We start from the raw sequence: 13,036 nt of genomic DNA on the forward strand, positions 1-13,036 counted from the left end.
ACTGAGGGACCAAGAGAAAACACCAAGAGAAAAACCTGGAGAGAAGAGTAAGAGAGTGGGTTTATAGAGCCCTCAGCGGCTTTCTGAGTCAGACATTGACAGTACAGAGCAGACCAAGAAAAATTCCCAAACACTCAGACAGCCATTGCAAGGATTGAACCAAGACCCAAGAACACTGCTGGACTCATCTGAAGAAAGAGATGGATAGGCAACAATGCAAGAATTCCTTCAACAACCTCAAAAGCAACATGATAACACCAGACCCCAATGGTCATGCAATAGAAAGACTTGATCATTCTAACCTAGAAGAACCAGAAGAAAATGACTTTAAATGTAAGTTTATGAAAATGATGGAGACCTTTAAAGAGGAAATGAAAACTCCCTTAAAGAAATGAAAGAAGACAAATAAAAAATTGGAAGAAATTAATAAATCCCTCAAAGAAACCCAAGAAAACTAAGAAAAAATCAAACAGGTGAAGCAAATAGTTCAAGACTTGAAGACTGCAATAGAGGTAATAAAGAAAAGACAAACTGAGGGAATTCTGGATATTTAAAATCTGGCTAAACAGACAGGAACTACAGAGACAAGTATAATCAACAGAATACAAGAGACAGAAGAAAGAATCTCAGGTGCTAAAAATACTGTAGAGAAAATAGACTCATTGGTCAAAACAAAAATTACATCCAACAAATTCATAACACAAAACATCCAGGAAATCTGTGATACCATGAAAAGACCAAACCTAAGGATAATAGAGGTAGGAGAAGGAAAAGAACTCCAGCTCAAAGGCGCAGAAAATATATTTAAGAAATCACAGAAGAAAACTTTCCCAACTTAAAGAAGGTTAGGAAGGATAGGTTCATATCCCTATGAAGGTATAAGAAGTTTGCAGAACACCAAATAGACTGGATCAGAAAAAAAATCCTCCCCATATAATAATCAAACACAAAACATACAGACTATGAGCTACAAAGGAAAAAGGTCAAGTAACATATTAAGGTAAACCTATTAGAATTACATCTGACTTCTCAATGAAAACTATGAAAGTCAGAAGGTCCTGGATAGATGTGCTGCAGACACTAAGAGACCATGGAGTCAAGCTGAGACTACTATACCTAGTAAAACTTTCAATCACCATCAATGAAGAAAACAAGATATTCCATGACAAAAACATATTTAAACAATACATATCCTCAAACCCAACCCTACAGAAAGTATTAGAAGGAAATCCCAACTCAAGAAAGCTAACTGCACCCACAAAAACACAGGCATCTGCTAAACCCCTACCAGCGTAACTCAAAGAAGTGATGCACACAAACACTACTAACAAAAATAACCAGAATTAACTACCACTGGTCATTAATATTGTTTAATATTAATGGACTCAATTCACCTATAAAAAAACCACAGGCTAAGAAAATGGGTATGAAAACAGGATCCAACCTTCTGCTTTATACAACAGACACACTTCAACCTCAAAGAGAGACGTTACAACACAGTAAAGGGTTCGGAACCGTTTTCTAATCAAATGGACCTAAGAATCAAGTGGGTGTGGCTATCCTAAAATCTAACAAAAACATATTTCAAACAAAAATCAATCAGAAGAGATGGAGAAGGACACTTTATACTCATGACAGGAACAATTCATCAAGATGTAGTCTCAATCCTGAACATCGATGCCCCAATACAAGATCACTAACATACGTAAAAGAACATTATAAAAACTTAAATTACACATCAAACCCGACACAAAAACAGTAGGAGACTTCCACACCCCACTCTCACCAATGGACATGTCTACCAGACAGAAACATAACAGAGAAATAAGAAAACTAACATATGTCATGAATCAAATGGACTTAATAGACATTACCATTCCACCCTGACACAAGAGAACATATAGAACATACCGTCTTCTTAGAACCTCATGGAACCTTCTCTAAAATTAACCACACACTCAGTAACAAAGCAAACCTTCACAGATACAAAAAATTGGAGTAACCCCTTGTGTCTTGTCGGATCACCATAGATTAAAGTTAGACTCTAAGAACAATACTACTCTCAGAAAGCCTACAAACTCATGGAAATTAAACAGTGCACTATGGAACGACCCATGGGTCAAGGAAGAAATAAAGAAGAAAATTAAAGACTTCCATGAATTCTTTAATTCATGGAAAAAATAGAGATACAACATATCCAAACCTATGGGACACCATGAAAGCAGTGCTAAGAGGAAAGTTCATAGCACCAACTACCCACATTAAGAAAACAGAGAAAGCTCACATTAGTGACTTAACAGCATACCTGAAAGCTCTCGAACAAAAACAAGTAAACTCATCTAGGAGGAGTAGAAGACAGGAAATAATCAAATTGAGGGCTGAAATAAACAAAATAGAAAAAAAATACAAAGAATCAATGAAACAAAGAGCTTATTCTTTGAGAAAATCAACAAAATACACAAACCTTTAGCCAAATTAATCAAAAGGCAGAGAGAGACCATCCAAATAACAAAATCAGAAATGAAAAGAAGGACATAACAACAGACACTGAGGAAATTCAGAGAATCATTAAGTCATTCTAAAAAAAAAAACTACACTCCACAAAATTGGAAAATATAAAAAGAATGGACATTTTTTTTAGATAGATACCATATACCAAAATTAAATCAAGGCCAGGTGAGCAATTTAATAAAACTTTTAAATAACTGCAAGGAAATAGAAGCTGCTATCAGAAGCCTCCCAACCAGAAAAAGCCCAGAGACAAGAGGTTTTAGTGAAGAATTCTAACAGAACTTCCAAAAAGAGCAAATACCTCAAAGTGTTCTACAAAATAGAAAAAAAAGTGACATTGACAAACTCTTTTTATGGAGGTTACAATTACTCTGATACCAAAACCACACAGAGACTCAACCAATAAAGAGAAATACAGTCCAATCTCACTCATGAACATGGATGCAAAAATACTCAATCAAACTTGGATATTTCACAGTGGGTGATCCTGAAAAAAGGGAGTTTCCCTTGCTTTCTGTTCGACTTTCCATGTTTGACATTTATTGATTGATTCTTTTTGATCATATTCAATTTTGTTTTAAATCGGGGTGTTATTTCTATTCTTTCACTGACTGAGATTTTTCTTTTCATCCAATCTCATTTCTTTGTCATTCTTCACTGTGCTCTGTTTTTTTTTTTTTTAACTTTCTGGTTTGTAGGCACACAGTGAAGAATTCCTGACTGTGCTGAAGACTCACCAGCTGTGTGTCACCTCCCTGCCAATGTCAGGTGAGAAGTATTTCTATTAACAAGAAATTCATCTTCTCTTCTAACTATGCTGAAAATAAATATTTTCATGCTTGTAGAATAGGATTATTTAAAATAAAGCATTCTCTAATTTAATGTTGTCCCCGGCAATGGCATTTCTTTTCTTTTCAGGGGTGACTATGCTTTCTTGATTTTGGACTATGCTTGCTCTTTTGTCAATTTTTATATGTAGATTAATTCCTGTGTTCCCCTGAAGGTATCTTGATCATGAAGAATGATCATTTTAATGTGTCACTGACTAAGAATTGAAGGAGCAAGTGCTCTACTTAAGGATATTTTAATGTTCATAAGTCATTGCCTCTGTCAGATACTCATCTCTTTTTAAGGTGTCTTCTTGGCTAGAGAGTAGGGGCTTTATGTGAATAGTTTGTTTTATACAAAGATTTGAAAATAAAACTTGCCTCAGTTTTATGTGCTAATGGAATATCTGTGGATCCTTACAGTCATTTCTTTAGATTGTATGATCTGTCGGTGAATTGTCCCAGGAAAATACAGGGTTTTGTCAACCTATTTGTTCTTTCATATTGTGTTGCCTAGTTTTATATTTTAACTTTAAAGTTTTCCACAGATTCTTGTATCTTTCCTTGGTATATGAGTGCCCATCATTAGTAGGGAGAGAAAAAAGATGGGAGCTACAGAGAGATGGTGATGCTAGGTGAGATTCTCCATCCAGGCACAAGGATTCTAGCAATGAAGGCCACACAGTGGGAGTTTGAAACAGTTTCATTCCTGTCAGACAAAGCATGTCTCCAAGGAAATGCAGGTTTCTGAGGGACAGGGAGTTCCTGTATAAACATGAAGCTTGTTCATTTAGTATGAGACCTGTGCTACACTACAGAGGATGTTGCCTGAAATCCAGGCTGCTTGAAGGAACCATTTTTAATCTGGTCGAGGTCAGTGGAACATATACAGTCAATGTGTGACTGTGACAGCAATGAGTCTGCCTTGACTCCTGTGCCGCATGGGTAGCATGGGGATGGGGAGCAACCAGCTCTGCTAAGCCCATGTTTATTGTCTAGCATTCTGTTGTGATAGAAACTTATGAACATGACATCTTAAGAGAGAGTGAGCATGCCTGTCTGACTTAGTTTTGAAGGGACAAGAGCCCATGGGGGTGGGTCAGAGTCATGGAAGCTAGCTGGAACCCTGAAGGCAAAGGCAGAAAAAATGAGAAGTCACCAACTCAAACTCAAGCAAGAAGTAGAAGAGGACATGAAGACTATGCTGTTTCTTCTCAAGGACAGTGCCACGGATGGAGTTCTCCTAACATGGCTCCAACCTAAAAAGTTTCCAAATGATACCATCTACTTTTCTTGTGAGTCCATGTGTTCAAACACCCCATTTGTATCAGACATTTCTAATTCAAAGTAACAGAGGGATTGTTGAATGTCAGATGTGCTCAGGACTTGACTCCTTCTTTGGGAATTTGTGAAGCACATAGATGTGGGGCTAACTAGAGGACCTGTGCCTCTTGGTGATCGAGAACTCTAATTCAGTGTCACCAACCACTTAAGTGCCAGTTCTATTTGGGAAGGACATGTGCCACCACCATGGCTTCAGTGTCTCTTGAAAGTGCATATACGCATGTGCACACACACGCATAGACACACCCACACAAGATACTGGTTGTGTTACAGAACCTGGTCAAACCACTGTTAGATATGGCTAGCCATGATTAGTCTGGCATTTTGGGTGACATCACAAGGAAACATTATGAAGTATGCTAACAACTACTTTGTTTTAGGCCCTGCCTGCATTGGGCTCCTGTCCTTGTATCTCGAAGTAGCTGGTCTACAGAACAAGTCTACAGACTATTGCCTGTGACAGACTAGGAATCTCCAGTCTACTAGACTTTGATAGAGTGAGTTCCTTTCCAGTTATTGGTTTTGGTTCCAGGGTTAAGTTTTGCTATTTCATGTTTACATGTATGCTATTAGTTTACATCCTAGGTTTGATTTGTGAATGTTCTATTTTTTCAGTATTACCCAATTTTCTGTTTCAAAATTCATTTATTCTTTACTTTTTTCTACTGTGGTTTCAATTTTCTTCAGATGGAACACGTGTTACTGTAAACTAACTATAGCAATTACATTATAAATTTCCCATCCATGCCTTGCCTGCATTTTGGTCAAACTCTCCTGCTCTATTGCTTCCTCCACTCCATCTCTGTGACTAATACTGTTTCTTTGATAAACGCTCAGCCCTCCTCTTCCTTAAACCCACAGGAGAAGAAAATATCACATTTCTCTTTGTGGACTTTGTTTCTCTTAGATGAGATTTACTTTTTGTGTAGCTACTTTCCCAGAGCATAAGCGATCAGTGGTTCCTGTGTCTGAGAATGGGCTCCTCCCCAGAATCTGAGCAGATGCTGCCACATTCTTGTTCAGTGTCTTTATGTCAATTGTCCTCTGGATTATTCTTGTACTTCTTGGTCTTAAAGACATAATTAGGTTGTTTGGGTTATCTCAGATTTCAAGACAGAGAATTCATACCTATAAACCTACATTCTAAAACCATAATCATTTTTCCCTAGCACCGTGTGTCCTTGAAATTTTCCAAAATACAGAGAACTTGAGGTAACCATCATGGCCAGCACCCAGGAAGACGACATCCTTAAGAAGAATTATAAATTTTTAACATCTCTGGGGTGTGGTGCATTTGGGGAGGTGAATCTTGCCCAACACCTTCCAACGAAAACCCAGGTGGCTATCAAGGTGCTTGAGAAAGAGTACAATGATGAGGAGTACATCAGGTCTGAAGTTGCGATCCATAAGTCCCTGCAACACAGCAACATCATCCAGTTTTTCCATGCTATCAACATGCTGACCACGTATCTGGAGGAACTTCTGGTCCTAGCTTGTAGGAGAAACTGTCAGTCAGCCTTCCTAAGCCTTAGCTGTCCTGCCAAAACCAGCCTACCCAAGCCTCAGCCATCCTGCCAAAACCAGCCCACAAGAGCATGCATGGAAGGAACTTCCTCCCTTAACCAGTCGAAGGCCTGCTGTTATGCCCAGAGAGTGCTGACTAATGGACACATGACCGGAGATGACAATGAAGGAAGAACCACACCGAAGAATTGGCCACCTGAGCCAATGGGACCTTGGGACGGGATATGAGAGGCCTGGCCATACCCTCAATAAAGGAGTTGGCTTTTCATAGTCACCAGACTTCCAGAGTCTATGTGGTTGACTCCATGCCTTCTCGCCCCCTCCCGCAAGTGGTTTCCCTGCTGGATTGCCTCAACACAGGTTGATCTTGGCTCAGTTTTCCTTCAAAAATCTCTCCCTCCTCCTCCTGCCCTTCTTCTCTCTCTTTTTTTTTTTGTGTTCACAGGTGGCTCTCAGGAGCTCACCATCTCATCTTGTCCTGGTTCAGTAGAAGCCCAGGCAACATCAACCCACTCTGTCCTCCAAGGTCACCTATGAGAAGAGGACATTTAGTCCCAGTCAGCCTCACAGAAAGTCCTATCTCTGAGTATCTTCAGCTCCATTGCCAAGACTAGTCACGAGGTTATTGTTGAGCCAATCCCTGTGTTCTAGGTAGTATGATGTTCTGATTGGTCAGGCCTGAGTCATAAGATCACCCAGGCTGTTCATGAAATTAATTTATTTAGAAACACAGACACTGAGAATAAAGGCAAAGCAATGGACAGGAAAAGAAGGGCAGTTATCAGGTGTGGGTGCAGGCCAGCTTCCTGCTAAAGAAGGAAGCAGCCTCAGGACACCAGTCACAGGGACAGAAGGACAGGTTAAGTCGTTATGCCATTCACACCAAGTCCATTAGGAGACTGACCCAAACCTCTCTGCCCAGAGAAAACTTGTAATTTCTTTCTTCACTTTTAGAATTTTAATTTCACATGTCTGGAGGTCACAGAATAACTGATAGTCAACTCTCACCTGCCATGTGGTTCCCAGGGATCAAACTCAGGTCTTTCCTCTTGGCAGCAACCATATACACCTAGCGGCTCTGCCATGTACTTGTAGCTCTGCCTTCAGCAGGAGGGTTTGAATTCAGGCCACAGTTATCACAGTTTTGTTTTCTAGCTAACCCAAAGTGGGTGCTTTGTGACCATATCTGGTTTAAGAACTACCCCTAGTTTTCATTTGATAAAATCTCTGGTAAAGATTGGAGGTTTGTGAGATCAGATCTGTGAAGAAGTAAAAGGAACAGATGTTAATGCCGGGATGAGTACGCTAAAGCACACAGCATAAGTGAAGATACACTTAATGAACTCATCTCCCAAGAAAGGAGGGAAAAATGGCAGCAGCCATTCCTGAGGTCAGCTGAGGATGAAATAAAAAGCAATCCAGATTAATTGAACCATTAGGGAATCAAACACGAAATAAATCTTTGTTCAACCATGGCCTAAATTTTAATCTCTAATTGTGAGGCTCTTCTGGGCACAAAATAATGTAATCCTCATCTTCAGATGGCAGAATTGATGGAGATCACAAAACTGCTGGGTTCAGGACTCTACGACACAGCTTCTACTGCCTTTGACACTTTATCTACGTTAGAAGTGGGTCCAATCTCTTCAGCATACTCATCATTAGGAGTATTTGGGATGCAAGTACCAGACACTTGACTTTACTGTTTAAAGAAAAACACATGATGGTCCTTACTTTCAGTTCGTATTCTTTATAGTTTGCAAGGTGGCTACTACAATAGCAGGTACCATTACCACTTTTCATCAGAAGTAAGAGGGAAGGTGGTTCTGTGAAAACTTGTGGTCCTGAGTTCAAGTACTCAGCACCAATGTAATATCAGAGTCATTGGTTTGTGCATTTGTGATCCCAGCACTCCTACAGTAAGATGGGAGGTAGAACCAGGATAGTTCCCAGATGCTCACAGACCACTAGCCTGTATATACAGTGGCTGTGAGCCTCTGTATCCAACAGATGGAGGACAAGGACCAACACCCAAACTTTTCCTTTGACCTCCATGTGTGTGCTGTGACACACATAGCCCTGTCATACATATTCCACTCTGTGTATGCGTGTGTGTGTGTGCCTCTATCTGTAACTCTGTATCTGTCTATCTCTGTTTCTCTCTCACACATGCATACACACACAGAGACAGACACACATACTACTAAGAAGCAAAGAAGTAGAGAGAGGGAATAGGAAGAGGAAACATGCAATCAGGAAACTTCATGCCTGTCAATGTGAGTTTATGTTTGTCTGGTCACCTCCATCTGCACTATGACTAAGGGGAAGGTGTGAGAATGAGGTTGTACCATTTCAATCCACCCTATTTGCAACATCTTTTCCAGTACCTGCCTCTGAACAAAGTGTGGACAGGTTTTTTTTTTTTGTTTGTTTGTTTGTTTGTTTTGTAGCTATTGCTCTCGTTTCAGGAATATCTAGACCACCTCTCTTCAATTTCAGTTTTCCCAGCCGATTAACCATTCACAGTTGGCCCTTGTACTTGTCGGCATTCTCCAGAGGAAGAGGTGGGCATAGAAGGAGATCTACTTATCATTCGTGCTATTAATATTTTACACAATATTTTAATTCATATTAGCATTTTATTACTGTGTGTGTATAGTTTCTGGAGATCAAACCCAACTCCTCAGGCTTGGTGGCAAGCATCTTTACCTGGTGAGCAATCTCTCTGTCCCTGGAAGATTTATGGGACTGGTTAAAATAAGGTTTGGCATAGTCCACCATTGGCCACCTGCATGTCCAGTACAGATGTAAATGCCTCAGCAGTTCCAGTCTGCTGCTGAAGATGTAGAAACCCCCAAGCATTGGTTTCATTGAAGGCATAAGGAGTTAGCGTGATGTCCATGGAGGACTGCTACAACAATGGGTGAATCCTCAGGAAAAGAAGAAACTTGCACACCCAATTCTCCCTGATCCCCTAATCTCCTCACCTGGCTCCCAGATCTTTGGAGGGCACCATTCACTATCAGGGTGGGTCTTGTCTCTCCAGCCACTGTTGCAAATGCCAACCTTCTCTGGAAATTCCCCAACAAACATGCAAATGAATGCCATCCATCTTAGACACTCAGTCCAGCCAGGTAGAAAACCAAACCTTCAGAGCTCTGCCTGTTAGCCTGGGAAATGCTTGCCACAAAATCATGGTGACACTGATTACCTCAGGGAGGATACATCCACAGGGCAGGACATTTACCTGGTACTCCGAGGGGGTAAACCAGAGCCAGAGTCCTTTATAGTGCCAACCCCAAGCCAGGGACCTCTGTAGGGTCCTGTCTCCCATTACTCCTTGAGGCGCAAATCACAAGGACTGTTTTGGCTAGCCAGCAAGCTTCCTGTTAATTTCGGTGCCCATTCTGCTTTTAGCCTGGTGATTTAGCTGTAGGCTTTGTTATATCTTTGGTGTGGCAATTTCTCACCTGCCCAGGAGAGTACACGGCGCCAAGGTCCCTCTCCACTGTCTGTCACTGCCCTCCACCTCTCGCCTACCTGTCTGTGAAGGAATTTCCCACACAGCGCCAGGTCCTTCGCACCTGGCCCCCCGTCTGGCTGGGAAGGGATTTCCTTTACTGGGGCCAAAGGTATATTAGCTTGGCATTAAGTTAAGTAAATCGGCATTTGGTGATCTCTTGTCGAATGACCCAAGTCTCTTGTGTCTGTGTCTTGTATTCAATTCCCAGGCCCTTGTCTCAACTCGTGGGAGGTACGGAAGCGCAGACTGTACTGGGAGAGGGAGGCACAGACTCGGGTGTTCTACATCTTCAGGAACAGATCCAGATCAGGGACATTTACAGAAACAGGTCTGAGCCAACAACCTAGGCTAGAGCAGGCCTGAGACAGCAAACTCCAAGGGAGTGGAGCAAAGCCTGGGAGTGCTGAGTGACCTCCAGGAACATGGAGTGACCAAAGGGGTAACTAGAACCAAGAGGCACTGACTGTACCATGAGGAACAACCATCTGAGCCTTGGATTCACTGGCACATAGAAGATTAATCAACAGAATCACAGACAGCCCCCAAAGATACCTATTAGAGGAAAAGATGAGTAGAAAAGATAAGAACACATGCAACACCGTGAAGAGCAACATGACACCAGTAAAACCTAAAGACCCTACAACAGCAAGACTTGAATAACCAAATATAGATGTAGCAGAAGAAAATGACCTAAAAATAACTTCAGGAGAATGTTTGAAACTCTTAAAGAGGAAATGAAAAATTGCATCAAAGAAATGGAAGAAAAGACAAACAAAAAATTGGAAGACATCAACAAATCCCTTAAAGAAACCAAGAAAAAGCAATCAAGCAATCAAATGAAAGAAAGTATCCAAGACTTGAAAGCAATAAATAAAATAAAAGCTGAGGGAAATATAGAAACAGAAATCGTGAGAAAATGATCAAGAACCACAAAGGCAAGCATGAACAGCAGAATACAAGAGATGGAAGAGAGAATCTCAAGCACTGAAGATACAATAGAGAAAATAGACTCATCAGTCAATGAAAACATTAAATCCAACAAAAGCTTAATCCAAAATATCCAGGAATTAAGGGACACCATGAAAAGGCCAAACCTAAGAGTAATAGGTATAGAAGGAGAAGAAGTTCAACTCAAAACCACAGAAAATATTATTTAACAAAATCATAAAAGAAAACTTTCCCAACCCAAAGAAGATATACCTATGAAGATACAAGAAGCTTATCGAACACCAAATAGACTGGATCAAAAAAAAGTCCCCTCACCACATAATAGTCAAAACCCTAAACATACAGAGTAAAGCATATTGGGAGCTGCAAAAGAAAAAAGGCCAAGTAACATATATAGGCCGACCTATCAGAATTACAGCTGACTTCTCATTGGAGGCAATGAAAACCAGGTCATGGTCAAGTGTTGTGCAGACATTAAGAGACCATGGATGCCAGCCCAGACTACTATACCCAGCAAAACTTTCAAACATCACAGAAGGATAAAACAAGATATTCCATGACAAAAAAGATTTAACCAATACCTAGTCATAAAACCAGCTCTACACAAAATACTAGAAGGAAAACTCCAACCCAAGGAAGTTGGCTACATCAACAAAAACACAGACAATTGATGGTCTCATAACAGCAAATCCAAAAAAGAGGGAAACACACAAATTAACATCACCAACAATGAAAACTAAATTAATAGGGGATAGAAATCACTGATCGCTGATATCCCTTAATATAAATGCTGTCAACTTGCCTATTAAAAGCCACAGTCTAACAGACTGGATACGAAAACAGAAACCATCCATCTTCTGCATACAAGAAATACAACTCAACCTCAAAGACAGACATCATCTCAGAGTGAAGGACTGGGAAAAAATATTCCAATCAAATGGACCTAAGAAACAAGCTGGTGTAGCTATCTTAATGTCTAACAAAATAGACTTCAAACTAAAATCAATCAAAAGAAACGAAGAAGGACATTTCATATTAGTCACAGGAAAAATCCATCAAGAGGAATTCTCAATACTGAACATCTATGCCCCAAATACAAGCACACCTTCATATGTAAAAGAAACACTTATAAAGTTTAAATCATACATTAAACCCCACACACTAATAGTGGGAGACTTCAATACTCCTCTCTCACCACTGGACAGGTCAGGCAGACAAAAAATGAACAGAGAAATAAAGGAACTGACAGATGTTATGACTCAAATGTACTTAACAGACATCTATAGAATATTCCATCCAAACATAAAGAATATACCTTCTTCTCAGCACCTCATGGAACCTTCTAAAAAATTGACTACATATTTGGTAACAAAACAAATCTAAACAAATACAAAAAAATTGGAATAACCCCATGTATCTTATCAGATCACCATGATTTAAAATTAGAATTCAATAGCAATACTAATTCCAGAAAGCCCACAAACACATCAAAATTAAACAGTGCTCACCTCACCAATGGGTCAAGAAACAAAAGGATAAGTTAAAGCCTTCCTCAATGAAAATGACCACACAACATACCCAAATTTATGGGACACAATGAAAGCAATGTTAAGAGGAAATTCACAGCTCTAAATGCCCACATAAAGAAGCTGCACTAGTGAATTAACAGAATGTTTGAAAATTCTAGAACAAAAAGAAGCAAACTCACCTAAGAGAACTAGATGGCAGGAAATAATCAAATTGAGAGCTGAAATCAACAAAATAGAAACAAATAAAACAATACAAAGAATCAATGAGACATAGAGTTGGTTCTTCGAGAAAATCAAGAAAATAGACAAACCTTACCCAAACTAACCAAAAGGCAGCGAGAGACTATCCAAATTAACAAAATCAAAAATGTAAAGAGGGACATAACAACAGACATGGAGGAAATACAGAGAATCATCAGGTCATATTTTGAAAACCTGTACTCCACCAAATTGGAAAACTTAAAGTAAATAAACAACTTTCTGGATAAATATCACTTACCATAATTAAATCAAGACCAGATAAGCAAATTAAACAGACCTATCACTGCTGAAGAAATAGAAACAGTTATCATAAGTCTCTCAACCAAAAAAAGCCCAGGACCAGATGTTTTCAGCTCAGAATTCTACAATATTTTCAAAGAAGAACTAATACTAATACTCCTCAAATTATTCCACACAATAGAGACAGAAGGAACATTGCCAAACACTTTTTATGAGGTTACAATTATCCTGACACCAAAACAACAGAAAGACATTACTAAGAAAGAGAATTACAGACCAATCTCACTCATGAACATTGATGCAAAAATACTAAATAAAATACTGGCAAA

The 13,036-nt window shown here is 39.7% G+C and overlaps 1 long non-coding RNA gene across 1 annotated transcript; it reads left to right on the plus strand.

The window, feature by feature from the left end:
- The first annotated feature begins 1,505 nt into the window (after positions 1-1,505).
- Positions 1,506-6,478, plus strand: LOC148119057 (uncharacterized). Its single transcript, XR_015735395.1, has 3 exons — positions 1,506-3,279; positions 5,063-5,179; positions 5,852-6,478. It is a non-coding gene; the product is annotated as an uncharacterized LOC148119057 (long non-coding RNA).
- Positions 6,479-13,036: the final 6,558 nt, after the last annotated feature.

The sequence above is a fragment of the Myodes glareolus genome, chromosome 18 (assembly GCF_982192425.1).
Source record: "Myodes glareolus chromosome 18, mMyoGla1.1, whole genome shotgun sequence".
Lineage (NCBI taxonomy): Eukaryota > Metazoa > Chordata > Mammalia > Rodentia > Cricetidae > Myodes > Myodes glareolus.